A 26,881-nucleotide genomic window follows, 5' to 3' on the forward strand; every position below is an offset into this window, starting at 1 on the left:
GTTTGTCTTGTTTTGAACTTCAGGACAGTCAAACTATCAGCCAGGAGTTCTCAGGGATGAGGGAACAGAGAGGAAAAGCCAGGCCAGGGCAGATCAAATGGCATCAGTGACTGTGACACCACTGTCACAACTGGAGGGAGCCGCGAATTCACAAGTTCCAAATATCAGAGGAGGGAAACAGAGTGCTCTGGATGATAATTGGGTCAATGTGATTAGGAGTTTAATTTACCTCAACTATCAGGCTACGTTAAAGCAGCTCTTGGAGCTAAAAAATGGAACAACAGTCAAAAATCAAAGCTGGTTTTCCATTTTTTTTCCCCTTTGTTTTCCATCAGCAGCAAGGCCTGAGTGCACACCCCCCAATTTTTTACCTAAATTCACCCCTCTCAAAAACCCTCTGAAATAAATTAAAATCCCAAATTATGACCTTCCTTAAAACTTGGACTAACTCAGCTGTAATTTCTGTGGAAGCTTAGGACACTTCCCTGGTTTGAGGTAAGAACTTGTGCCCTGCCTTTTATCCTACCAGCCAAAAGCTGCTTGAAAGCAAATGAGCTCAGGGCTGATCTCAGACACTCCTGAGTTTGCATGCACCCCTAGAAACAACAAAAAATGGTTATAAGGAATGATTTATTAAGAAATTATTTATTAAGAAAGTAATTATTATGTAAATAAATGGAAAATCAAGGAACCAAATGAGTTCCTTTCACTAAATTGCCAGAGATGAGCAGGAAGTTCTGATCCAAAGGACAGACCCATCCTCCTCTGGGCATCACCTGCCTTTGGCATTACCTGAAAACCCAGAAGGAAGATGCCTCATTCTTATCCTCCACATGATTTTAATTAAAACAAGCAAATCCTCAGGAAGGGTTTGGAGCACAGGTCTTTCAGGAGCAGCTGAGGGAGCTGGGAAGGGGCTCAGCCTGGAGAAAAGGAGGCTCAGGGGGGACCTTGTGGCTCTGCACAAGTACCTGACAGGAGGGGACAGCCCCAGGTCGGGCTCTGCTCCAGGGAACAGGGACAGGAGGAGAGGGAAGGGCCTCAGGCTGGGCCAGGGAAGGCTCATGTTGGATATTAGGACAGATTTTCTCATGGAAAGGATGGTAAAGCATTGGCACAGGCTACCCAGGGCAGTGGTGCAGTCACCATCCCTGAAGTGTTCAAAAAGTGTGGATGTGGCACCTGGGGACATGGTTCTGTGGGGAACATGGTGGTGGCACTGGTTTAACAATGGGGCTTGATGGTCTTACATGCCTTTAACTTTAATAATTCCACTATTCTATGATTCCTTTCCTTGCAACAGGAGGGACTAAAAACAGGACCTAGAAAGGTCTCATTCCCCCCAGGCCAAATTTAGTGTTATATTTATTGGGGTGCTTTATTTGATCACAAACCAAAGGCTGAAGTCTTCATTTGGTGTCAATTGGTTGCTAAAGAAGAAATGCCTAAACTTACATAAATTTCTCCCACCACTCATTAGCCCCCAACAGCAGAAATAACACCCTTGCTAAATCCCGAATCCACCACAAATTACAGTAATCTGCAATTATAAACTCCAGTGTTAATGAGGTTTGATTGCCCCTTCTTTGTGATGCCACCTCTAAATGCCACTTACATTTTACAGCACGTTGGGGTTAACAATCTGCCTGGGGAAGATCGCTAAGAGAACTCAAATGGACTTTTAGGAACACCTTTGGTGATGGCAATTTGTTACCTGGAAACCAAACACAGCCACGAGGGCCTCACCCTCCCCAGGGACCCACATCCCCTCCATCCACCCACCCCGGATTTGGGACTGATACTGAGCTTTATGCAGGAGGCCGGGCTCTCTTCATTAAGGACAACAGCATCTTAATTTTTTTGCTTGACCTTTAATCAGCTGTGTTTTGGGAAGTCTCTGAGAGGCCTAATTGTGGCGTTTGTACCCTCACAGAGCAGCACCAAGAGCAATAAACAGCTTTTACAAGAGATTAAACGCCCAAGCAGAGCCAAAGCATTTAGATAACTGCAAAAGCCATTTATTGACACTTCTCTGATGCCCAAACCCACCTGTCTCAGACAGAAAAAAGCAGCAAACCCCTCTCACAATCATTCCTTGTCTCCCTTCTTAAGAGTTCTCTGTGCTTTTGCCCCAGTTGTATTTCTTCAGCAAATCCAAATAACTTTTTTTTTTTGTGGATTGCTTAAGAAAGAAAAGCAAAGGATGGCTGAGAAATGTTCTTTTCAGACAGTGGATTCAATTGCCGTAACATGGGAAATACTTGACCAAAATCAAAGCTGGATTTGTGCTTCCTTGCTCAGCAGCAGCACTGATCCAATCCATCAGAACAGACCAGGAATGTCTAAACCAAGAAGTGACACCAATATTTGGGGTGCTTGGGGAGACAATGAACTCAATTATCCATGGATTTGAGGAGTAGTGTTAAAAAATTGGTGGGAATACACAAAGAAGTTGCTGTAGAAAAGAGGGAATCAAAGAGCAGGAAAATCTGAAGTTTGATTTCTATATTTTGCCAGGCTGGACTCTCAGCAGTTGTGGGCAGCAGCTGGGGATCCCTCAGAACTCCACATTCCCTTGGGATCAGAGGTCAGGGAAGTCTCTCAAAGAGCTTCAGCACCTGCAGTGTCACACCCACCGAGGGTGTCCCTACAAGATCTGGGTTCAGTTCCTTTGGGTGTCATGAATCAAGTCTAAAACAGATGGAAAAACTGCATTTCCTCCCTCTCCCAAAAGCTCTAGAAAAAAAATGGGCTTTTATTTTTTCCTCCTTTTTTAAATTTTTTCTCCTATTTTTATTTTCTTCTTCTTTTTTTTTCTTTTCCTCTTTTTTCTTTTCATTTTTCTTTTTTCTCCTCCAGACTTTAAAACTGACAATTAAGACGTAAACGTCTGGACAGCCATGAGAGCTCAGCATAAAATGTTCCCAGTGTCATCTCTCCTGGAGTTTCTCTTTAAATAAAAGAGAGCCTTTTCTGTTTGGAAGCAGAAGACCCAAGGCAGGCAAAGATGTTTGAGGGAAAAAAGAAAAATAAACCATTTGTGCTGTGTGTTATTGTCTCTGCCGTGACAGATAATTCCCAATAAACACCAACACACGGAATTTAAACCCAGCCCTGCTCCTAGGAACGGAGAATTCCCAGAGATGTCCAGAGCAGACAATCTGGAGAAGAGTCAGGAGTCACCTGCATCCTGCTTCCCATCGAGACGTTTCCTGTGTTGCTAAAAAAAAGAACTCAGGAATGAGAGGAAGGACTCTGGCACTTCAATTTTATGAAGATATCTGGGAGGAAAGAATGAGAAACTCAAAAAAATCCAACACCTGAGGTGTTTCTTTTATCTCAAGTACAACCAGTTAACTCCAGGGTGGGATTGTTGGGGTGTCTGTGCAGGGCCAGGATTTGGTCTGGAGGATCTTTGTGGGTCCCTTCCAGCTCAGGATATTCCATAATTCCTTCTCCACCAACACCTGATGTCCCTCCAGCTAGCAATGTACTGGGAAAACCAGGATATTGCTGAGTCCTACAGAGGAAAATATCTCCTGTACGTGGCAGAGGGAATGAGATGCTAAAATAAATTAATTTCTTAATTTTCCTCCCACAAACCCCATCTGCATTTACCCTCCAGACCTCTGGGAAATTTGTCTTCCTCTCACAGGTTCCTGCCAGTCCATCACAGCCAGGAGAGGAGAATTAATGTGTCTCCCACACGAGTTAAGTACATAAACTGTCACGAAATATTAACACAGATATGAAGCTATTAGAACAAACCCCACTCCATAAACGGACTCCAGATAGGGGCAACCAAGATAACAGCAAAATAAAAGGACGCATTAAAGTTATATCCCTTTAAAAAATTAAACAAATCACTTTGATAGTGATAGGCACTTCAGAAAGCTTAGCTGGGGAGTCTGAGGGCAGTCAATAAGGCAGAGCTAATTGGAGAACAAATTGACATTCATAAGCTGGCATTGAACAAACAAGGTAATAGAGAGTTAATGCAGGGAACAAGGGCGGGGAGCAGGAGCCACCCAGCCTCAATAATGGAAAGGGCCCAATTGAGCAAATTTGAAGTGCAAACACTCTGATCTCTGCCTGCTTAGCAGGGCTGGCCCAGCAGCTCCCAGCCCTAACAGACTCATTTGGGTTGTTGTCTTTAGAGAATGAGTGTGTCAACTGAAAACAGCCACCAAATCTCCATAATGGCCAACGAATCCGGGTTACCGAGAGCAGGCACAGATAAGGCTCAGGTGGGTAAATACTGAGGGCTGCTTGGCACTGAGGGGTGCCTGAAATGACAGCAAGCAACCAGCGACTGCTGGAATAAAGGGGCATTAGCTTCAGATCTGAATTGCAAGGAGTCAGACCCAAAGGAGTCACTGGAGTGAAGCTCTTCCTTCCACAGAGGTCTCTCGCTCCCCAAAAGGAGCTGCTCTCTGCAGGACAAAGTGAATCTGGGAGGGTTTGGGACCTCTTCCTCAGCCAGGCACAGATATGAACACTGAAAGGTTTAGAAAAATTGTGTAATTTAATAATGCTTCCCACCTACATCATTCCCTCTGGATGCATCAATGCCTAAATCTCAGCATCACAACCAAACTCCTGAAAAGTGGTTTTGTGGGCCAGGGGCTCACCTCAAGTTATTGTGACACTGCTGTTGCACAAAAATGGCACAATCTGACCCTTAAGAGCTCTTTAGAGCCTTTTCTTTCAAGTGCTGGGAGGATTTGAGAACACTGAATGGAACAAGCAGAGAATTTTTTCACTTTTCACCTGTCTGGTGGCACAGCTTTAGGTCCAGAATGGGACAGAAGTCAGAGAATTGGGAAAGCCAAGGCTGGAGCTCCAGAGCTGAGTTTAATTCTCTGTCTACAGGCCTTCAGATACACAGATTGTGTTCATTCTAATCAGTTATGAATAAAAAATAATTTGGTAATCAGTTCTTGATGTCTCAGCAAGGATCATCTCTCCCACATCTCACCAGAAAGTCAAGGCCTGATTTGAGAAGTAGAAGTGAAATATTTTCTGTTAAAGTTTCCATCAGGTTTCATGCTCAAGACTCAACCAGTTTTGAGAGTGGGTCCAGAAGGGGTTCATTACCTGCTCGTGTACAGCCAATTTTGGGCACCTTCATGAATTGCACATCAACCAAACATCTTCCTTCCAGCATTATTCAGGTAACAGCTGGGAATTCCTCTGCCCTCCTCCCCAGCGGTGCTGGGATGTGCCTAAAGTCTTCAGCCAGCCTACCTGGCAGGAGCAGGCCCCCACCCAGGCAGGGTGTGCACAGATTTACCACCCAGCAGCTACTGTTGGGTTACTCCTCAGCCAGACCTCTTCATCCTCAGCCCTGACATTCATCCACCCCTGCAACAATCAACAGTGACATTTCCACGGTGTCTCAGGAACTTGGGCTAAAATTAATGAAGCCCAGCCATCACCAGTTGTACTTTTTACTCCTTTTTAATCCATCAGTGTTTCCCCAGTGTTTAAAGCCTCCCCTGGCACATGAATGATTCCCTCTGCCATCCCAGTCTGGATCAAAAATGACAGCTGATCCTGGCTCTGCAGCTTCCAGGGTTTTTTCTGGGTTTACTGGGGGCTTGCAGAGTAAAGACACTTTGCAGGGGTTGGTGACGACCCCCAAGTGCCCCCTGACAGGGCCATGATCTCCAATTCCCTTTGATGCATCAGCTCCTCTCAAAACCAGGAGAGCCTTGGAGCCCTCAAGGAGCGATTTCTTTGGCTTTGTTTCATCCATTGATTAATCCAGAACTGCCAATATTGGCCTGCAGAGGATTTTCTGCAGTTACCTCCTGTTACCCTCTCCCACAGAAACATCTTTGTGGAGCCTCTCTTGATTTCCTCTCAACTCCAAATTCTACACCCAGAATTCAAGGCAGCTATGACACAAATAAGCAACTGTGCTGCTAAAAGCAACACATTTTTAGTATCTTCCTATGCTTCAGATATTAAACCTGGTTTTTATTCCCATTACTGTGATTTCAATTATCATCTTCAGCAGCATTTTCCTTGTTTCCACCCCAGGGTTTTTTTTCTTGTTGTTGTTTGATTTTTGGGTTTTGTTGTTGTTTGATTTTTGGGTTTTTTTTCCGAACCTGACATATTTTCTCCCTGCTACACATTGTACAAACTGTCTTCCCCAATGCCTTTGCTCTGCACAATCCTGGCTCCCATCCAATCTCAATTTAGCCCTTGAAGACTCTCAAATGTACCAACAAGCCACTTTTTTGTCATCAACGAAATATTTATGCTCAGACAGCCCTCAAAATAGATCTGGGAAGATTTTTAGCTATGTCTATATTAGGGGGCACCAAACCAGAAGGGATATAATAAGCAGCAGCTTTTTGCAAGTGAATAGGAAGCTTTTTTTTTTTCCCTTCAAGCAATTCAGAGCTGGATTTGGGATATGGGATGAGCAGCCACATCCCTGATAAAAATAAAGACTTTCACAGTGCTGGAGATGCATTTTCTCAGTGTTAGGACAACCTCCAGCACGGAGAGCTTTCCAAGAGACTCCACTGTATATCCATGATAACCTCATTTATTTTTGCTGCCATCCAAGGTGCTTGCAAGGCTGACATTGATCATTGTCTGAGTCTCTTAAAGGCTGTAAATGAACTGACTGCACACCACTAAACCTCGGCAGCCCAGCTGTGAAGGTTCCTCCGAAATATATCAATAATAATAAACATAATAATAAAAACATAATAAACATAAACAAAACCATAATAACAATAATAAACAACTACATAGAATTATAACATACACTATATTGGCTATATTATTATTATTATTATTATTATTATTATTATTATTACTCCTCACATAATTTATGGCAAGAGTTTCCCGTTTCACCTGGCTGCTGCTCTGTGGAGTGGGAGCAGCAGGAATTGTGTGTCCTCCATCGCTAAGTGACGGCCAAGACTCAGCAGATGCTCGGTGGGGTTTGATCCCTTCTGCAAACAAAGGATAATTTCCTTTAGAAGTGACCTGACTTAGAAGGAATTGTGTGGGCCTGTTGGACTAAGCCTTTTGCTGACACAGAGATGGGGCAACTGAAAGGTGTTTTAAAAACTTTTATTCCGTTTGCAGTCCCATGTGAAGGGTGAGACAATACAGATGTTACAATTCACACCATCACAATCAGAAGCCAATTATTTCATAATTACAATACATTATAAGTGTTTCTTGGCCTGTCAGCTTTAGCCACACCGTGCTGTAAATACCTTAAAGCCAATCATCTAAAATTACCCCTCGTGGCTCCTCCTCCAGTGCATCTTTCATAGTTCCATTTCTCCAGAGTTCCCAGGCTTATCTGCAAGGCCATCCTTTGAAACTTGTTTCTTGCTCCATTTCCCTCTCAGCAATGTCTGTCCTGTTCCATGGCATTTCTAAATCAGCATTTCTTATCTCAAGGTTTGCACACAGATGCACACACGGTGTGAGCCTTCTGTCAGGCTTGGAGAATTCCCTACAAATCTATTTCCCACATGGGCAGTATTTTCTGAGTTTCTTTCCACACCAGACAGGACACCCCGACCCCCTGTGGGAGTCAGGGTGATGGTCTGACCTGTGTGGAGTAGGAGCACTCTTGAAATTAGAGGTAGCTCTGTTAAATCAGCTGCTACAACTGGGATACGCCCTGTAGTACAGCACCAGAGGAAGAGCAGGTTGTAATTGGAGCACAGAGAATCATCAAGGTTGGAAAAAATCTCCCAGACCATCAGGTCTGAGTGTCAGCCCAGCCCCACCACCATGTTCACCATTAAACAATGTCCCCAAGTGTCACATCCACATGTTTTTTGGACACTTAGAATCTCCTGAGCTGGAAGGGACCCACAAGGATCATCCTGATGCCTTAGGATTTGAGCTTTTCTATTTTTCATATATTCGTAATCCTGCAGTTCTTCAGTGTAGAACACTAAACTCCATGGACAGTGTGAGCTGCTGCTTTCCCATTTTGGGCAGACACAACAATTCCTCTCCATGCCTGGCAATCAAGGACACCTCACTGCCTCAGGCCCTGAGAGATGGAAACAAAAGGGAGCTGGGGGGAGCAAACTTGGGGTAAACTCCTTCATTACCTGAAGCTGTAATTGGAGGATTAACCCCCAATATGCAAATGGACCCAACTTATAAAAATATGAAAAGCTGTGAAATATGAAATAAGAAAACCATGGTCCATTTTGGGTGCAGCCCCTGGGGGGCTTTGTCTGTCCTAAATGTACCTGAAGGCCTTCAATAAATAGAACTGCTTTTTATTCTCTTCATTTTGTCTGGCCTCTGTTTTTAGGTAGCCTCAAAAGGCATCGATCCAGTCCAGCTCCTGGCCCTGCACAGACCCCCAACAATCCCCCCCATGCCTGGGAGCGTTGTCCAGGGCAAGGGACTCCTCCACTTCCCTGGCAAGCTTGTTCCAGTACTTGACAAGCCTTTCTGTGAAAACTTTTTTCCTAATATCTCATCAAAACCTCCCCATCACAAGCTGAGGTGGTTGATCAGCCCCAGCTTTGTAAGACAGCTTCTCTCTCTCTCAAAACCTGAGTAATAAAATCCTCCAGTGGTCACCCTCAGCCCATTGCAACGATGGGACCAACCCAGCTCCTGCCATCTGCACCATTCAAATGGGGGAAAAAAATTCCAATATTGTCAATATGATCAGGGAGTCTCTTCCCTCAGAGCCTGGGCTGAGACAAAAGGCTTTTAACTCAAATAATTTTTAATTTAGCAGACTTCCAGATGGGCTTGTGCCTGGGCACAGACACCCTGCCCTGGCTCAAGGCATTAACGAGTTTCTAAAGACAGTTGCACACAACAGACCTGGCACTTAATGAGCCTGTTTGCTCTGGGTGGGGGAAGCAGAGAGGCAACTGTTGGGAAAAAAAGAAATGCACGGGGATATAAAAGATGTCGAGGTTTATTTTAGCCAGAGTTGGAGTCAGGGCTGCATAGGGGCAGCTCATTGTTCTGTTTTCATAAAGTCATTTAAGTAGCAAATGGCCCCTGAAACTGATACTCTGATTTGAGTCATGTTGGAAGACATATTGAATTAATGATGCAGGTGTGGGTTGTTGTTCCAAAAAACTTTTTTATAGCAACGGTGGGAGAGGAGAAGTTGGAGGAGGCGGGGGGGAGAAGTTAAATGAAAAGATTTGGTCTATGTTATGTTTTTCTAATATTTGAATTTTAGCTAAGATTACTCTTTCTCCTCTCTTTAATATATTGTTTTAAATAAAAAATGCTAATAAATCTTGAGAGAAATATGTCATAGCAGAGTTTAAAAACTGTAGTGCAATATATAACAGTTCATAAAATATTCTATTCAAATAGCCAAAATTGTAGTGCATTTGGACCAGAAGTAGTTAACTGCAGGAACAGCATTTTATTAGCTACTAAAATTAAGAAAGAGTACTGCTGTTTCACAGCCAGATAATTAAGTACCGTTTTCTCTTTTTTAATACTATAAAATTAAACTTCCTGTTTAAATGGCCTGGTGGGGACTGTAGGCAAAGGGTCGTCTGATGAGCCCTCGGGGCAAATCCAGAAACACAACATAGCACTTATTCACACAAGACTTTAACAGGGTGGAAAACACTGATTGAGGGGGGGAAAAATGCTGCAGTAAGCGAAAAATTGCAGGTCATAAATCAGAGATCCATTTTTTCACATCATTTTGGCTAATCCATTAAATCTCAGTGCAAAGGAATCTATCAGAAACAGAAGCCACAGCCTTGGGTTCCCTGTCTCCAGATGTTATTAAAAGTGTATGAGCAGTGAAAGAACTCAATTAAAGGCAGAGCATTGATGAGATGTTCCAGCCACACCAGGCCCACCAACCTTTGCTGGCTCCTCTTTTGTCAGGGACAGCGGTGCTAAACCCCTTTTCCCAGAAGGATTTCACTCCCCACTCCACCAGGGGACAAGGCTTGCTCCATGTTGATCTAAAATATGGGGTTTGTACTCAGTCTCTGAAGTTGTACACCAAATTAATGTCAGTAGCAGAATAATACAATTCTTCCTGTTTTGGCTGAGGAGCACAAATACTGCGGAGAATCATCCCAACTCTGCAAATTTTAACCCAAAACCTGCCCATCTCTGATCCCACAAGGAATATGCAGGGTGTAAATGAAGGTTTTCTGGACAAAGCAGGTGAGTCTTTGCCCAAGCCTTGGGTTGTCTGTCTCCAGATGTTATTAAAAGTGTATGAGCAGTGAAAGAACTCAAAGAAAGAGCATTGATGAGATGTTCCAGGCCCACCATTCTTTGCTGGCTTCTCTTTTCCCAGAGGGATTTCACTCCCCACTCCATCAGGGGACAAGGCTTGCTCCGTGTTGATGTAAAATATGTTTTTTGTACTCAGACTCTGAAGTTGTACACAAAATTAATGTCAGTAGCAGAATAACACACAGGGTAACAACCTGGAGTAGCTGCACCTCTTACACCCAACAATCTCATCCTGCTGTGAATCTGTGGGCTGCAAAATTCTTCCTGTTTTGGCTGAGGAGCACAAATACTGCAGAGAATCATCCCAACTCTGCAAATTTTAATGCAAATCCTGCCCATCTCTGATCCCACAGGGAATTTGCAGGGTGTAAATAAAGAATTTCTGGACAAAGCAGGTGAGACTTTGCCCAGGAACCCCCCAGCCTCTGTTTCTGGAGGTTCTAGGGTGGGGTTTATTGGTCAGATCTGATGTGAAACCTGCACCTCCCAAAGAGCAGAGGCCCTTCATCCCTAGAGCCACTTTTCTGTCCCTCATGCCAGGAATCTCCATACCCAGCATGTTTTGACACACAAAAAAATTCCAACACACTGTCAGATAGCTTGTTCCAGCTGCAGGTTACTTTCTGTTTAAGGCTGGAGGTTGAAATCCCCTGTGAAGGCTTCTTAAATCAGAAGATATTGTCTTTGGTTCCACCAAACACAAGTGCAGCTGCTGCTGCTCTGCTCAGGTCATTATTAATTACAATAAAACACATGCAAACACCGCCAAAATGAATAATCATGTTGTGGTTGAGGCAGTTCATTGGGATTTGGGAGATTCAGGATCATTCCTTCCTTTTTGGACCTGACAAAAAATACTTGGTGGGAATTCATCCTCACCACAGGTGAGCAGGTACCTGGTGTAAAATACTCACTGAACTACTTAAAGACTTCTGCACCACCTCACAGGAAGGGAAAACCAGGTCTATGAAGAAAAGGGGGTTCCAATTAATAAAGAATTCTAGGATTTTTAAATTTTGTAGGATTTTAGGCAAGAGCAAAATTCCAAAATCAGTTTGGTAATTTAAAACCTGAATGGGTGGAAATATTCTATTACATCCAAACTTTACTCCAGTTACAAATTTCTAATGGTGTTATGTTCATTCTACAGAAAAAAATTTTAGAAGAAATCCCTGAAAATCCAGAGTGACACTTGATAACAACATGACCAGGATTTATTTTATTCTACTGCAGCTTTTTTTTCCTTCTGAAATGAAAATTCAGGAAAATCTCACTGAGCTCTGTGAAGCATTTGGATTCAGTGTGGTTTTGGCAGCATTTCTGTGTCACACCAGAGCATCACATTTGGGTGGCAAAAATATTCTGAGCAGAATGTGGGATTTGTTTTGCTTAGATTCCCCCACTGGGGGGAATTTAGGATCCACTGGCTCCCTGGAATCCTGGCAGTGCAGAAACCTCCAGAGCCTGAAGGAATGGGTTGATTTGGGGTTTTTTTTCTCCCAAGGCAGAAGAGAACAGGACATAGTTTATGTCAATTTTGTTGTTTCCCTGAGGATCTCTGAGATTTAGGTAGAAGTCACCTGGCCAAGCATCACTTAATTCCCTCAGAAGACCCAACAGAAACTTTTCATGGCATTTTTCTTCAGGGAAAGTGAAAATTAAGAAAGACACCCAGCATTCACCAGCTCTGCCACAAGCAAAACAACATTTAGATCCCAGGGAATGTGTCCTGTTGGCAAGCAGCAATTCCTGCTGGAAGGAACCAATTTTCAGTTTCCCAAACAGACAAAGCAGAGACAAAACAAAACCTCCTCCTTGCAGAGCCTCATCCCACACACTGAGCACACACAGTGCTGGGGATGCCCGCAGAGCTCAGCCAAGTGTCATTGCCAGAGAAGCTTTAGCAGTACCCAAACTTCTTTTCCTGCTTTTTAGGTGGGTGTTTTTGGCCCTTCTCAAGCATCCCAATTCCCCAACCCCAACAGGAGCTGTGGAACTTTATTGGGGGCTTTGCTTGCAGAATCCCTTCAGTGCATTCCGGTAACACAACACCACATCTTCATCGGGAAATCCATCTCAGCCCTTAAAGGGGAAAATCAAGTCTTTTATGTCGCTATTAAGCCTGAGCAAAGCCCAGTTCTAGGGTTTCACCCCTCAGTTCTGCTGGGGCCGTGCATCAGATTGCTCTGGAGATAAGCCCTGAAATTCCGGGATCCCCTCGGAGCATCCCGAGTGCAGCTCCCGGGGAGAGACTAAACACTGCAAAGTCTCCCCAGCAAAGCAGTGCTTTGCATTAGGGCAATAATAAACCACGGGAAGAAGGGAAAATAACCCTCTGTAGTGTTTAGTCTCATTTAATCTAATATTGGTGGCTAATGGGCTCTGATCTTGTGTGTGGACCAGGAATTTCTTCCAAGCAGGCCGGCGGTGAGCTCAGCTTTGGCATTTCATGTGGAGCACTCAGCACTTGATACCAGAGGAGCTCACTGAGACCTGCTTTTAAATCAAATATCCAGAGATGGAAATACACAGGTTATAAACTGTTGGAAAAGGCCCTTTTCTGACCCAGAGATGGGGCAGCTGAGAGGTGTTTTAAAAGCTTTTATTCCATTTTCAGTCTCACGTGAAGAGACCGACTGTCTCTCTTTTATTCCATTTACAGTCTCATTGTCTCATGAGACAATACAGATGTTACAATTCACACCATCACAATCAGAAGCCAATTATTTCATAATTACAATACATTATAAGTGTTTCTTGGCCTATCAGCTTTAGCCACACTGTTGTAAATGTTTTAAAGCAAATCATCTAAAATTACCCCTCGTGGCTCCTCCTCCAGTGCATCTTTCATAGTTCCATTTCTCCAAAGTTCCCAGGCTTATCTGCAAGGCCATCCTTTGAAACTTGTTTCTAGCTCCATTTCTCTCTCAGCAATGTCTGTCCTGTTCCATGGCATTTCTAAATCAGCATTTCTTATCTCAAGGTTTGCACACAGATGCACACACGGTGTGAGCCTTCTGTCAGGCTTGGAGAATTCCCTACAAGTCCATTTCCCACCATAAACCAACAGCCTGAGATTTTATTTATTTCCTGTTGACCTTAAAAATTATAGGAAGCATAAAAAGATGGACATAGACCCACTGTAGAAGGGGTAAATGTTTAGGAAAAGGCATCTTTAAATTCTCCTGGACTTTCTATTTTTTTATTTTTAAAAAATCTCTGGACACAGCATAAATACAAACCCTGTGTTAAGAAGATCTGTGAGAATTAGTAAGTAGCAGATTTTTTTGCTGAATTTCAAGAGTTTTAGACAACATAAAAAAACACTGACTTAAGGAAAAATAAATTATTTAGGCTGCTTACAAAGGTCCACAACTGTTTTTATCCATAGGAGCATCCTCCCATCACAAGTTCAAATGAGACCAATGAATGAGACTGTCTCAGATTTTCCTCTCCCACAATTTCACACATTTATTTCACTCTGCACTCAGATAATTCCCCCCCCCCGCCCAGTTTAATTCCCACAGACCTCAGCTGTATTTAACTTTGTCAAATTGCAGTTGCAATGCTGCACAGAGTGTTGAAAATCTAAGTTGGTGATATTCATCATGTTTATAATACTTAGAGCAGCCTTGTGGATGTAACAGGTCACGTGGAGCACTGGAAATGCAGTATTGGGAAATTATTGCTGAAATTGCCACAAAGATCACAGACCAAAAATGTAATAGAAGTAGTATAAAGGGATTCAAGGAATCATGTTTTATATCACACTAATTTTGAATGAGATTATTTAGATTTGTGACCAATTTGATTTAAACAGCAGGAGGAAATATCTAACCTGAGGCTGGCTGTACTTTACAACACTGGAAATGTTTGTATCTCATCCTCTCCTGTCTCCATAGTTGTAAGTGGTGCTGTTTTCATCCAAGAATTCCCTGAAAATAATTTTTTCTCACCATTCCCCAAATGGTTTCATAAACCAAACCCTCCCAGGGCTGTTCCCCCAGGCAGAGGGGCTGAGCTGAGGTTTGGGGGCTGCTGAAAACTCAAAGTTTCTTTCCAATACAGGAAAGTTCAGACAGACTTCCAGTGAACCCCAGACAAATTTCAAACCCCCAAACCACACAGGCTGGGAGAGTTTCAGTGTGGAATTTTAGGGTTCATTAGCACAGCGAAAGACCCAAAAAATGGGCTTAAATCGCTGAAAACTGGCCCAACCTCCTCCCACACTGCTGCAGCCCCTACCTGCCCAGGTGAAACCCATTTCCCATCTCTTTATACTCCATTTTTATGGCACTCCCCTCATCCCTGCTCTCCTCAGTGCCAGGCAAACAGAGCAGGAATCTCTGCATGAGACGCCCTAATTGGCAGCAGAGCCCTGGCCCAGCCAACATCTGCAGCTGGTTTTGGTGATAATAAATCAGGGCTGGGGGGTTTCGGTGTGGCAAGCTGCCAGGGAGCTTTCCTTCCCCCAGTTAGCCAAGACATGGGAAGACAGCAGCAAGGACTGGGGCAGCTCTGGGTGGTTAGAAAAGGGAAAAAAAAAACAATTTCATATTATCCATAACCAGCAGTGAGCCTCCACTCTGAGCTTTCCAAGAAGGACCAGACAACAAACGCCTTTCTTCATCACTGAGCAGCAACTTGTCCAGGAAACCTCAAAAACATCATTAAAACAAGGGCACAAACGCTGCAGCATGCAGGAATGAAGGTTCCTGCCCCAGGCCTGGGAGGATCTGGGAGCTGCCCGGGCTCTGTGTGTGCTGTGATCACCCAACACTCACTGCAAACACCTCCACAGGTACGTTTGCAATCAGCAGGTTGGATGCTCAAGCACTGGGTCTCTCCAGATGCTCGCAGCACTGACAGCTCAGCCCCTCACACAAAATCCAGGTCAGACAGAAACCCTGGATGTGAGGTAATCCCCATTCTGAACGGGGAAATTCAGACTGGGAAAGAAATCACAATCAAAGGCTGGAAGAGTTGACTGAAACTACTAAGAGAGCAAAATTTGTAGCTGACACAACTGTTAATTTAAATGTTGCTGAGTCTTTCCTGCTGAGCCTGGCAGCACAGTTTAGTGCTAAGTTTTAAGGGGAGATTTTTTTAAACTCAGATTGCTGTAGCATTGAGGATGGAGCAGAGGCCAAGGCACTGAGCTCTACTTGTGGCACATCCACTCCAACCAAGGAGCAGAAACAGCAGGCTCTGCCCTCTGAGCTGGCTGGTGATCTGTTTGGCACTTGATTTCCACACTGATCAGTTCAGTTTGGCAGATGATTTCCAATATTTTCCTCCCCAGAGTGAGCCAAAGCCCTGCCTCTCCAGGCTGCCTTCCCTCCAACCCTCTCTTTGCACTGGAGCATCTCTGCACCCTCAGGTATTTAAGTCATTTTTGGATCTCCATTCACCCATCACATCCAGGTCCCTCCCAGTCCTTCCTTCAGCCTTTCCCACTTCCCAGTGCTGTCTCCTGTTGTTAAAAATTCCCTTTCCAACTACAGCTCCCTCCCACAGTCTCCACTGCTCCAAGAGTTGTCTGCCCTAGGAAACATCCACCTCATTTACAAGGTCACAGTTATTTTAGCCTGAATCCAGTTATGCAAGAAACCACCCCCTCTCCAGTGCCAAATCCCCAAAGAACGGTGGCAAGTGATTATCTTGTGAGAGGCTTCAGACCTTTAAAGACAACAATAATAATTAACACAATTAAGATTGTCTCTAATGCCACTTTCAACAAGCACAGGCAGGTATTGCACTGTTAGGAAGTGGTGATCCACATTTGCCAACAGAATATCTGGCAGCAAGGATTTCTGGAGCTTATTTAAGCTTTAAAGCCTATGGAAGGAGCTGTGCACAATATCCTGTTTGAAGGCATTTCTAATTTAAATTAATGACCTGAAGGCTATCTCGAGGCAATAATGATCTTATTGTACCAAATCCCACCATAGCTGAGGTGAATTATAAATTCCTCAGGCTGATTCCGTGGTTAACATTCCAAATCCCAGCTATCCAGCGTGGTGGTGGCAGTTCCAGGAGCAGATTAGATGAAACCACACAGGCTGTCTTCAGCCTGGCTTGGAACAGAGAAAAAAATGTTCTCCTCAGTCAGTGGGAAGCAGAGAAGCCCTGGGGCTGATGAGTTTGGAGTTCTCTTTTTCTCCAGGTATTTTATTCCCAAAATTTCACGTGGAAGAGATGCCAGAGCATCCAGGTACCAGGTGGGAAGTGAACTCACCACCAAGCTGAGAGCTGCTTCCCCCAAACACACCTGGGGGGTTGGCACAAATGGGTTAAATGTGCTTATAAATGGCTTATGAATGTGCTTATAAAAAGCACAATCAGGTTAAATTAGAAAAATGCCCATTTTTCTCCTGAAACCCCTAAAAATGCCCATTTTTCTCCTGAAATTCCCAAAAATGCCCATTTTTCTCCTGAAAATAACCCAAAATGCTCATTTTCTCCTGAAACTCCCCCAAAAATGCCCATTTTTCTCCTGAAACTCCCCAAACCACACCTCGCACACAGCACTGCTAATGGGTAGGGTCACTCTGGCCCCGGTGATGAGTTGCACATTTGTAAGTCCATCTGTCACCTGTAAACAGAACCCAGGAAAAATCAGGTGGATGAAATTTCCCTTTGAAAAGGCAGGGAACCAAATTGCCCCTAGAAAGGGGCTTTCAGCAGCTGAGAAAAGCAGGCTGTTATTTCACTCACGGGCCCAAGTGCAGGGCAGGATTTGCATTTCAGGCACAGATCTTCTCCACTGAACAGTCCAAGGGATTTCTGCACAGAGATTTTTATCCTTCATCTGCATTTTCTCAGATTTTGCCATTTTTTAGTTCATCCAGGATGCTATAAACAAAGCTTTCAGTCCAATCATGGCTCAGTTTTAAGCACTAAATATATTATTAGCATTAGGTTTTGTGCTCTGCTGGGATGTGAAATGACATGGCAAGCTGTAAAATGGGACTCAGTAAAAGTATTAGTAAATCCACATTCCATTTCCAAGTGAAATCTCCTCAGGTTTATTGTTGGGATACCTGAGTGGGAGGAAGTCACTGTTTCCTTTTGATTTGTTTGAACCCCTAATTCAAACCACAGCCTGAACTTTCTCAGTCCGTGAGGCAAAAAAAGCCCAAAAACTAACGAAACCAAACAAAACAAAACAAAAACACCCCAAAGAAACAAAACAGGCAAAAAACCAAACAAGATTTAAAAAATCCCCAAACACACAACAAAAAACCCAACCCCACTGCTGCAAGTGTAAGTAAATCACCAGATCTTGATTATTAAGAATGACCTTGAAGAAGAGGAATGGTTGAGCTGTAGTGATTCTGGGTATCATCATCCTACAGGACGTCCCAAAATCGAGTAGAAACCTCGTGCCCAACATGCTCCAGCATGGAATAAAGTCAATATTTGGGGACACTGGTCCCTGCTGGTATTGTCCTGCTGCTAATGGGCAATTTATTCCCCTCACCCTTCTCCTTCCCAGGGCACACTTTATTATTTTTAGTCCCTTTTCTCAGGGACAGACTTTGCCTCCCATTATTTCTAACTCATACATGGTGTTGAAAGCCTGAAAAAAAATGATAAATTAAATGAGAAGGAAATGTTTAAGGGTTCCTATTCATAACAAAAATACTTAAAGGCAGCTTGGGCCATGAATCTTCCCCCAGCAAGTTGAGATGTTCATAAAGGCCCTGATTCAGAGGAGAAGCTGGTGGATGTCTGCTGCTCGGGGGATTTATGGGGTAGAAGCTGGGATGGGGGAGAGCCCAGGTGAATAATTAGTTCCTTGCAGAGCTCAGGATGGAGTTGGCTTTTCCCACTTGTTCAAAGGCTTTTCCCCCAAATGGGGCAGCACGAGGCAGGGCTGCTCCACGTGGGCTGGGGGCTGCTCTGCACCCGTTGCCTGCGGTGTGTGAAGATTAATGAGGGCCCATGCCCCCATTTCTGTCAGCACAGACACGTGCATCCAATTAAAGCATCCAGAAACCTGGCACAGAAGTCCCAAGGTGTTTTCCAAAGCCACCCAAAGTTTTTTGCTGGGTTTAATTTCCCAGTTCTGCCCAGTTAATAGGGATTACTGTGCAAAACTCATTTGCCTTTTGCTGTGTGTGTCAGCTCTGGGGTGAACGTGGTGGGGAAAGCTCTGGGTCCATAAATCCTGAGGGTTTGAATCCTGTGTTTACCCATGGAACAGGAATAGGCCTGGACTGTGGCAGAGAGGTGCCCCTGTCATCGTGTCTCAGTGACACACAGGACCACCTTTTGGGTTAAATCCCCATCCCCTGCCCTGCCAGCTGTGGGAATTTTCAATAAATATCAATTCCTCCTCACAAACCGAGGTTCTGGGGGGTTTTTTTTTAGCCACACACTGAACCAGGATCACCCATTTTTTGCAATAACAAACAAAACCAAAAAGAAATTCCTCAAGAGCTGCTGGGAAATGTCTAAACTTGGTTTTACAGGCTGGTGAGGATCCAGCAGCTTCTTTCCACAGGTGCATCTCCAAAGATCAGAAAGGTTCTGCTCTCACAAGAGGGAAGCTCCCTTCCCTTGGCACAATTCCTTCCATGACAATGGAATAACATTTTCATGGATTGTTTACCCTGAACTGCAGCAAAATTAAGCCTGAGAAGCCAAACTGCAGCTCTGGAGAGCAGAGCTGTGGGTGACAGCCTGGGAGTGCTGGACAACCAGAATTGGAAATGAATTAAGCACAAGTTAATCAGCCACGTCTGGAGAATAAAACAAACCTTCAAGCCTTGCATTAAATGCTGAAATATATTCATATATTCATCCTTAATTTGAGCCACCTCAACACTTGTGAGCTCCAAGACCTTCTTGTGCAGTGTCTCCCAGCATCCAAATTTGCCTGGACTTTCAATTATCCAGACAATAATGAAAACATGTTGGCCAGGCAAGCGCTCAGGTTACAATCACAAATTCTTACTTCAATAACAGCCATAAAACAGAGACCTAAAGCATGTTTTTTGCTTTTTTTCCAAACATTAGCAACTCATCTGATACTTAGGCCAAGGATCCAGTTTCCTGCAAGCTGATGACATGTGAGACCACAACCCTGAGGCTGATATTAAATTATACATATATACATATATAAATATACAGAGAGAAAACCTGTGAAATTACAGACACAGATGTGTTATTGGTGTCATAATTTTTTTCCATTAAACACCGTATTAGGTTTATCCCCTCTCTATACTCGAAAATCTTCACATATAAAAGATGAATGGCAACTTCTCCAGGGGATCCTTGTGGTTTAACCTTGTTACAGGAGGTCAGACACGACACACAAACTCTGTTGGTACGAAGATGCCTGGAAAATGGGATTATTCCTTGGCTCTGCCTTCCAATGGAGAGCAAGGCAACTCTCCCAGCCCTGCTCCAGCACCCCAAAAAGCACTTCTGGCACTCAGAGAGGCTTGAGGAGCACATTTGGTAGAGGAAGAGCCAAGCAGAGCCTTCCTGGCAGCACAGACACTGCTGAAATGCTGACCCACGATGATTTGGGCTGAATTAGCCCAGATTCTCCTCTGTTTTCCCTGCTGACCCCCAGTTTAAATCTCTTCCATGCTCATCTCACAGAGCCAGACTGAGCTGTTCAGCTGCTGGGGCTACCAGCCTTGCTGACAGCTCTCTGCTCTTCTGGGTGGAAAAAGAGAAGTCCTTTAAATCTGAAAATAAATAAATAAATCACCAGAATAAGCAGAGGTGGTCAGAAAGGGTGTTAGAAAAAATAACTCAACTCTCTGCACTTCTTGGCCACTCTGCCAGCCCTGCTTTCTCCCCAAACACAGCCCAGGAGGGAGAATCTCTCTTTTCACCCACCCCATTTCCTAAAACTCCTGCTCTGAGCCTGTATTCCAGCTCTTACATCTCTACCATGACCCCGTGAATTCATAGAAAGGGACTTGATGAACACAACAAAATAATTTCTACAGCATCTGGGGTGGTTTTTGGATCTAAACCCTTGTGGGAATGCACATCCCTTTGCCAGGAGGGTTTACCTGCTGCCTGCTCCTGGAGAGGAGCCCCAGAAATGCTCAATTTTCATAGAATTCTTTCATTTTCAGGTTTTGTTCTTGCAGGAGCTGGGTCAGAGGCTTGGGAAGAATATCTAAAATGTTCCCTCTCACTTTCCCACCTTCCCAAATCTTCCTGTGCACAGGACTCAGGCAGCCAAACCCACAATTCCCAGTCCAAGCAGCTCCAGAGGAGGAAAATTCCTCCTCAAAGGAACCACTGGACACAGAGCAAACCCCCAAAACATCTCTCCTTAGTGGGGCAGCATCTCAGGGAGCCAAGGGAGCCAAATCCTGAGGAAAGGTTTGTGATGCCTTGAGCAGGCTGCCCTAGAACAGAGGCTGGACAGAGCTAAAGAATAAAGCAGGGATTTATTAAAGGATCTCCTCAATGGATCCACTTTGGGCAGCACAAGAGCCCAGCCAGGGCTGCACCCAAGATGAACCCAAATGGTCCCAAAAATGGATGATTGGTCACCAAATGATCAGTTCTGCTCCATTTGCATCTTGGAGTTCATTGTCCCATTCCAGCTCCAGCCCATGCAGTCCCATCCTGCTTGTTTTCCTCTCTCCAGCCCACGTTGTTTGTGCTCCTGGGCCTGAGATTTGGATCATTTGTCCTTGGTCCCCAGCTGGAGAAGGAATTGTTTTGTCTCCCTGCTCTGTGCAGAGAGCTCAGCATCCCATAATGTGAAGCTCAGAGCCACACACTAAAGCTGCACAGAACCTGAAAAACAGAAAAGCTAAAACCTGGCATTACCTGGATTCACCAGGAAGAGGGAAACCTGCAAGATCCCAGCAGTGAGGAGCAATCTGGCACATGCTGAATTTACAAATTTATTTCTCAGCTCTGTTAAAACAACGTTGATAATTCTCTGTTATAGTAAGTGGGAATTATTTGATATCAGTGGAAGGAAGCACTGCTGTGTAATTCGGGATGTTATTGATGCTCTAAAAGGTCTTATCCCAGGGGTTCAGTGTGAGCCTGAGCTCCAGGTTTTAAACAAGATTTCCCAGGAGTTTTTGTAGCTACTGGGCGTTGTTACAAACCAAGATCAAACCCTTTAGCAGGAAGGTGTCACCAGGAGCCAGGCACAGGAAGCAAATCCCACCACTGGGATCAACACCCCCAGATATGAGAGATAAAGAGAAATATCAAAATCAAATCTTTCTCAAAAGAGAAATATCATTGTTTCCTCACAGTGCCCTCGGAGCTGGCTCCATTGGGATTTCACAAGGAAAAGTCTCCTTCTCCCCCACCTGCTGGGCAGGCAGGACATCATGAATCCCACACAAAGCATCCAACTTCCAAAGGAAGACACCACCACCAGCAGCAGCAGCACAAGAAAGATCTTCGTTATTTCTCCCTGAGGTTTTCAGGACAGAATTCATGTAGAACATCAAGAAAGCACAAGGCATGTTTACTGGAGGGTTTATAGATCCATAAAACATAAATAAACAGCTTTTTAGATCAAAGCTGCAGGGATAAGGAAGCACTGTGGCTTCTGAGGCCTGACCAGTTTATCACATCATCTGAAGTTGAAAGGAGCACTCCTGGCACTCCTGGTTTCCTCTGGAGCAATCCCACCTTAAAGGCACAGTGCCCAACACACAAGGACAGCTGAGGTTCTTTGGTTTCCATCTGTCTGGTGGAGCCTTTTGGGATGAGATTTTTGAGGTTCTAGGAATAAACTGATGGAAAAGGAGCAAACAGGAGCATTTCCAGGAGGGTTCAGGGTTGATTTTCCAGGTGTACAGGTCTGCAGCTCATCCCACACCATCAGGATCAATCAAAAAACCCAGCTTTTCTTGAAGTTGCTGGAAATTGTTGGTATCCCTCAGCTCTGGATCCCATCCTGGTATTCCTGAGCAGTGTGAATCCCTCTAAATCTCACATGAAATGAGAAGAAATGAGAATTCTCCCTAAACTTTCACCCTCCTTATGGATCCACACCTTCCTTCCCAGCCTTTCCCCCTGCTGGGTGCAAACCTGAACCTGCAGCCAGGGAAATGCCTGGATTCCCAGGGGGATCTCCCTGGTTTTACTCCCTCTGCTCATCACACACCTGTGAGGATTTGTTGGATTGTGATTCCATGTGGTGCCATCAACCCTTGGAAACATTTAGGGACCAAAATCCAGCTCAATCATCTTCAAACCCAAAGCCTGAGGTTGTTTGGTCACCATCCTAAAAAGCCTTTCCCATGCCAGCTCAAGCAAACAGCACATGATTCCAGACATGTGGAATTCTGCAAACTCAGTGTTTACCTGCACATATTCCAGAACCTTCCATGGTTTGCTTTTCCATTCCTGCCAGAAAATGTATGGAATATGACTTTGGAGCATGCTGGATGCTCCTGCCTGGCTCTGCTTCCTGCTCTGCACTTTGCAGTGGGTTATTTGCAGGGCTATGGGCACTCGCAGTTATTTTGGAACTGCTTCTCCTAATATGGGGTGGTGGGAACAGAAAATCCCACACAGAACAGTCCAACTCGGGATGTATTTATTAATCTGATTCCAGGCCACTCCTAAAAATACTCATGTGCCCATCAAAGCACCCCTTAAAGAGAAGAAAACCAAAGCAAAGTCCCCACACAGGGATCTTCACCCTGCTGAGCCCAGGAGCTGCTGCAGCCTCAAGGATTCCCAGGTCACCCTGGATCACAGGGACCAAAGGAAGGAGCATTGCCCTGCCCCTGTGGTGACTGTGCCCAGCACCTGAAGGCCAGGCTGGGCTTTTTCTGCCTCACACATCATCACCCCGGGCCTGAATGGACTGGCAAGGCTGGTGATGATGCGTGAGGCCAAACGGAATCCAGCCCGAGCTGCCAGGGATGCCTTGGCTGAGGGTGCTGACAGGGCTGGAAAAAAACTGCAGGCCAGACTGGGAGAGCTGGATCCTGAGTGCCTGCAGTCAGTCTGAGCTGCAGGAGCAGACCTGGGGCAGGAGCAGACCTGGGCAGGAGCAGACCTGAGGCAGGACCAGAGCTGGGGCAAGAACAGAGATGGAGCAGGACCAGAGATGGGGCAGGACCAGAGTGGGAGCAGGACAAGAGTAAGGGCAGGACCAGGCCCAGGGCAGGATCAGACCCAGGGTAGGACCAAGACCAGAGCAGGACCAGGACAAGAGGCAGGACAGGCCCAGGACCAGGCTCAGGGCAGGACCAGACCCAGGACATGACCAGGACCAGAGCCAGGATAGGACCAGACCCAGGACGGGACCAGGACCAGACCCAGGACGGGACTAGGACCAGACCCAGGACAGGACCAGACCTAGGACAGGACCAGGACCAGACCCAGGGCAGGACCAGACACAGAACAGGACCAGGACCAGACCCAGGGCAGGATGGGACACAGAACAGGACCAGGACGGGACCAGACCCAGGACGGGACCAGGACCAGACCCAGGACAGGACCAGACACAGAACAGGACCAGGACCAGGACGGGACCAGGACCAGACCCAGGGCAGGACCAGACCCAGGGCAGGACCAGACCCAGGACCGGACCAGGACCAGACCCAGGGCAGGATCAGACCAAGGGCAGGACCAGGCCAAGGCCCAGGACAGGACGAGACCCAGGACAGGACCAGACACAGAACAGGACCAAGACCAGACCCAGGACAGGACCAGGGCCAGACCCAGGATGGGACCAGGGCCAGACCCAGGACGGGACCAGGACCAGACCCAGGACGGGACCAGGGCCAGACCCAGGGCAGGATGAGACCCAGGACAGGACCAGGACCAGACCCAGGGCAGGACCAGCCCTGTGCAGGAGGTGCTGGAGCATAGGGGATGCACCAGCCATGTCCTGGCAGTGTTAGTCACTGGAGGGGCTTTTCCTGCAGCTTTCCTCGGTGTGAGGGGTCAGGAGGGTCCCTCAGCTGCCTGGACACCCCTTTCTCAGCCCCTTTCCCTGCTGTGGTTATGGCAGGCTGTGTTTGTGCTCATTCCTGCTCGTTGTGCCAGGGCAAACCCTGCTCTGCTCAGGGCTGGGGTGGGCAGAGGTTGTCCCCTGAGCCTGGCTGTGGGAATGCACATGGACACGGAGGAGACAGTGCCTGCCATGATGCAGGAGGAGGAGAAGGCTCCCACCCTCTCCTCAGTGCTCCTGAGCCACACCACGGTGCTCGAGCAGCATCCGTGCAAGGAGGGAAGTTCCCTTGCCATCCCCAGTGCCACCAGGTTGTCCCTGAGCACTCCAGAGTGGGTAATTTTATCCCAAATGTGCCTGTCTAAAAATATCTCACTTCTGTGTTTTTTGACCATATGCCCAGGACCATGAAAATTTTTCCGTAGGAAAAAGAGCTGAAAAAAACCCTTAAACCCATAACATCTTGGAATGATTTGACCACTTTCTTCTCAGGACATTCTCTCCTTTTTTATGCCATGATGGGGTTTCTCCTGAATTTAAAACATCAATTTGGCCTAACATGAGGAGAGTGTTCATTCTTCCAAACCATAAAGATCAGAGACTATAAACTGTTGTTCCTTAAATGTTTCATGGCAAAAGGCATTCAAAGCGTAACATTAACACAAAGTTTTCCTGTAAAACAATCTGGGAAGTGTAATCTCTGTAAGAGGTTTTTTATGCACCATGGCTAATTGTTCCTGACAGTATGATTTTACATCAGGCATTTTTTGTAAATTCAACACCATTCAAACTTTATGGCAGGTAATATTCCTTACAACTCCTCAAATCCTGCCCATGTCTAAATTATTGTTGCAGAATGATGTCTGGGGGGCTTTTTTTTATTTTTTTTTTTTTTTAGCTGCCAAATATTGGGAGCAAATTCTCTCTTGCCTCGCAGTTGCGGCACTGGGAACAACTTTATGGAATTCTTCCACTCCTCTCCGTGGTGTCAGAAGGGGTTTTCACACCTTTAGCACACATCAAAGTGCAAAGGCTTTGTGCCTGGGGGCACGGCAGTCTTGTGGCCACCTCTGAATGGAGGAGGATGGAGATATTCCCAGCTGGGGAGGCTGAACCTGTGACTCCTTAAAATTCAGATTCTAAAGCCATTTGAAATTGCCACGTTTGAAATGACAGGGTTTTACAGAGGTTACCTCACCTGGTGTTCACCTGAGGGCAAGCAGGAGCCAGGTGCTGCCATTCCACAGAGCCAGGGAACGTTTGGGGTCACAAAGGACCTTAGTGACCAACTCAACGCAGCCCCTGCTGTGGGCAGGACAACTTCCACTAGCCCAGGTTGCTCCAAACTCTGTCCAGTGTGGTTTTGGACACTCCTGATGCCTCTCCAAGCAGTGCTGTGCCATTCCCAAGAGTTTTTCCCTCTCATCCACACCTTTGGGTGAGAATTCCACACTCCGTGGGCCTGTGGTCCAGCCTACTTTGCCAGGCTCACTGACCTGAGCATGAGTCTGATCCATGTGCACACACACACATGAAAAAAGTCCTTTTGACCAACTCATTCTACCTTATAAAATATGGGTTATAAAAAGTTTATGGAGCCTGTTCCTGAGAGGGGCTCATTCCAAAGCACACTACGCAAAACCCCGCTCTTTTATGGCATGGCAGAAAAGGGGCTCAGTCTGTGCCCCCACGGGGTCCAGAGATGGGATTGGCCTTCCAAACGGACCACACAGCCTTGCCCGGGTTGCTCCAAGGGCAGCAAGTGAATTTGTGCCTGGGGTTAATTGACAAGTGAGGAAACACTGGTTCTTTCTGCTGGAAATTCCCCCTCGCCCCACCCATGAGAAGCTCCACAAGAAAAGTCAGAAAGGAGGTGATGGAATCGAGGGTGGGCCTTCAACAGGTACCACAGAGGCACAGAAATCCCAGAAAAACCAACCTGCAGCTGCTTTTGCCAGGGACAAAGGTCCTCCCTGAGGTGGTTTCACCCAGCTCAGGTCACTCAGAGGAGGGAAGGAAGCTCCAGAGGATTGGTAGGAGCACGTGCACAGATCTCCTCCTAAAAATGGGAATTTGACTCCTGGCAGTTCCTGTACCCGAGCACAGCAGGGACAATTATAAATGCCCAGAGTGTGACATTTGTGAAATTTAGAGAGTAAATCAGATTCAATGTTGTGAACATACAAAACACTTTATGTGGAGGCTCAGACCAAATCAAAATAGTTTTCAGTCCACCCATCCCCTAAACACTTGAACTGGGGTTCCATCTCCTGCCCTACTCTTTGTTCTCCCTGAAACTCCCCCACCTCCTGCCCTTTGATCCTATCCAAGGATGACCTTGACCTTCTGGAGAGACCCTTCTGCCCTCCCTGCTTTCAAGTTTTCCCTCAGCCATTGAACTCCACTCCTGGTTTGAAGATCTAACAAGGAGCTGTTTCTGCAGGTGCAGCTGCTTCCAAAATGCCACTGATTGATTCAGAAATAATTTATTGAATTAAATTTTATTTTATTCACAGTGTTATGTGCACAGTGTAACAGAGACTCACTCCTGGCTCATTTCTTGGGGTTATTCTGGGATAACTGAGGCATTTCTTTCTGAAGAGAACAAATTTGGGCCCTGCCCTATGGCAAACCAGCAGCAAAACCCTCCTGGCAGAAGATTTAATCTCCACTTTTCAGGGGCTGCAGCTCACATTTGGCTTTGCTGAGAAAGGC

General features: G+C 45.6%; 3 long non-coding RNA genes across 3 annotated transcripts; all 3 read right to left on the reverse strand.

Annotated features, from left to right (window-relative positions):
* Nucleotides 1-3,256: 3,256 nt before the first annotated feature.
* Nucleotides 3,257-4,525, reverse strand: LOC137461849 (uncharacterized). Its single transcript, XR_010993507.1, has 2 exons — nucleotides 3,628-4,525; nucleotides 3,257-3,539 (listed from the first exon to the last, which is right to left on the reverse strand). It is a non-coding gene; the product is annotated as an uncharacterized lncRNA (long non-coding RNA).
* An 8,306-nt stretch (nucleotides 4,526-12,831) lies between these two features.
* On the reverse strand, nucleotides 12,832-17,416 carry LOC137461845 (uncharacterized). Its single transcript, XR_010993501.1, has 2 exons — nucleotides 16,763-17,416; nucleotides 12,832-16,318 (listed from the first exon to the last, which is right to left on the reverse strand). It is a non-coding gene; the product is annotated as an uncharacterized lncRNA (long non-coding RNA).
* A 1,402-nt stretch (nucleotides 17,417-18,818) lies between these two features.
* On the reverse strand, nucleotides 18,819-25,443 carry LOC137461846 (uncharacterized). The gene is made up of 2 exons (XR_010993502.1): nucleotides 25,351-25,443; nucleotides 18,819-18,942 (listed from the first exon to the last, which is right to left on the reverse strand). It is a non-coding gene; the product is annotated as an uncharacterized lncRNA (long non-coding RNA).
* Nucleotides 25,444-26,881: the final 1,438 nt, after the last annotated feature.

The sequence above is a fragment of the Anomalospiza imberbis genome, chromosome 23, assembly GCF_031753505.1.
Source record: "Anomalospiza imberbis isolate Cuckoo-Finch-1a 21T00152 chromosome 23, ASM3175350v1, whole genome shotgun sequence".
NCBI classification, from domain to species: Eukaryota; Metazoa; Chordata; class Aves; order Passeriformes; family Viduidae; genus Anomalospiza; species Anomalospiza imberbis.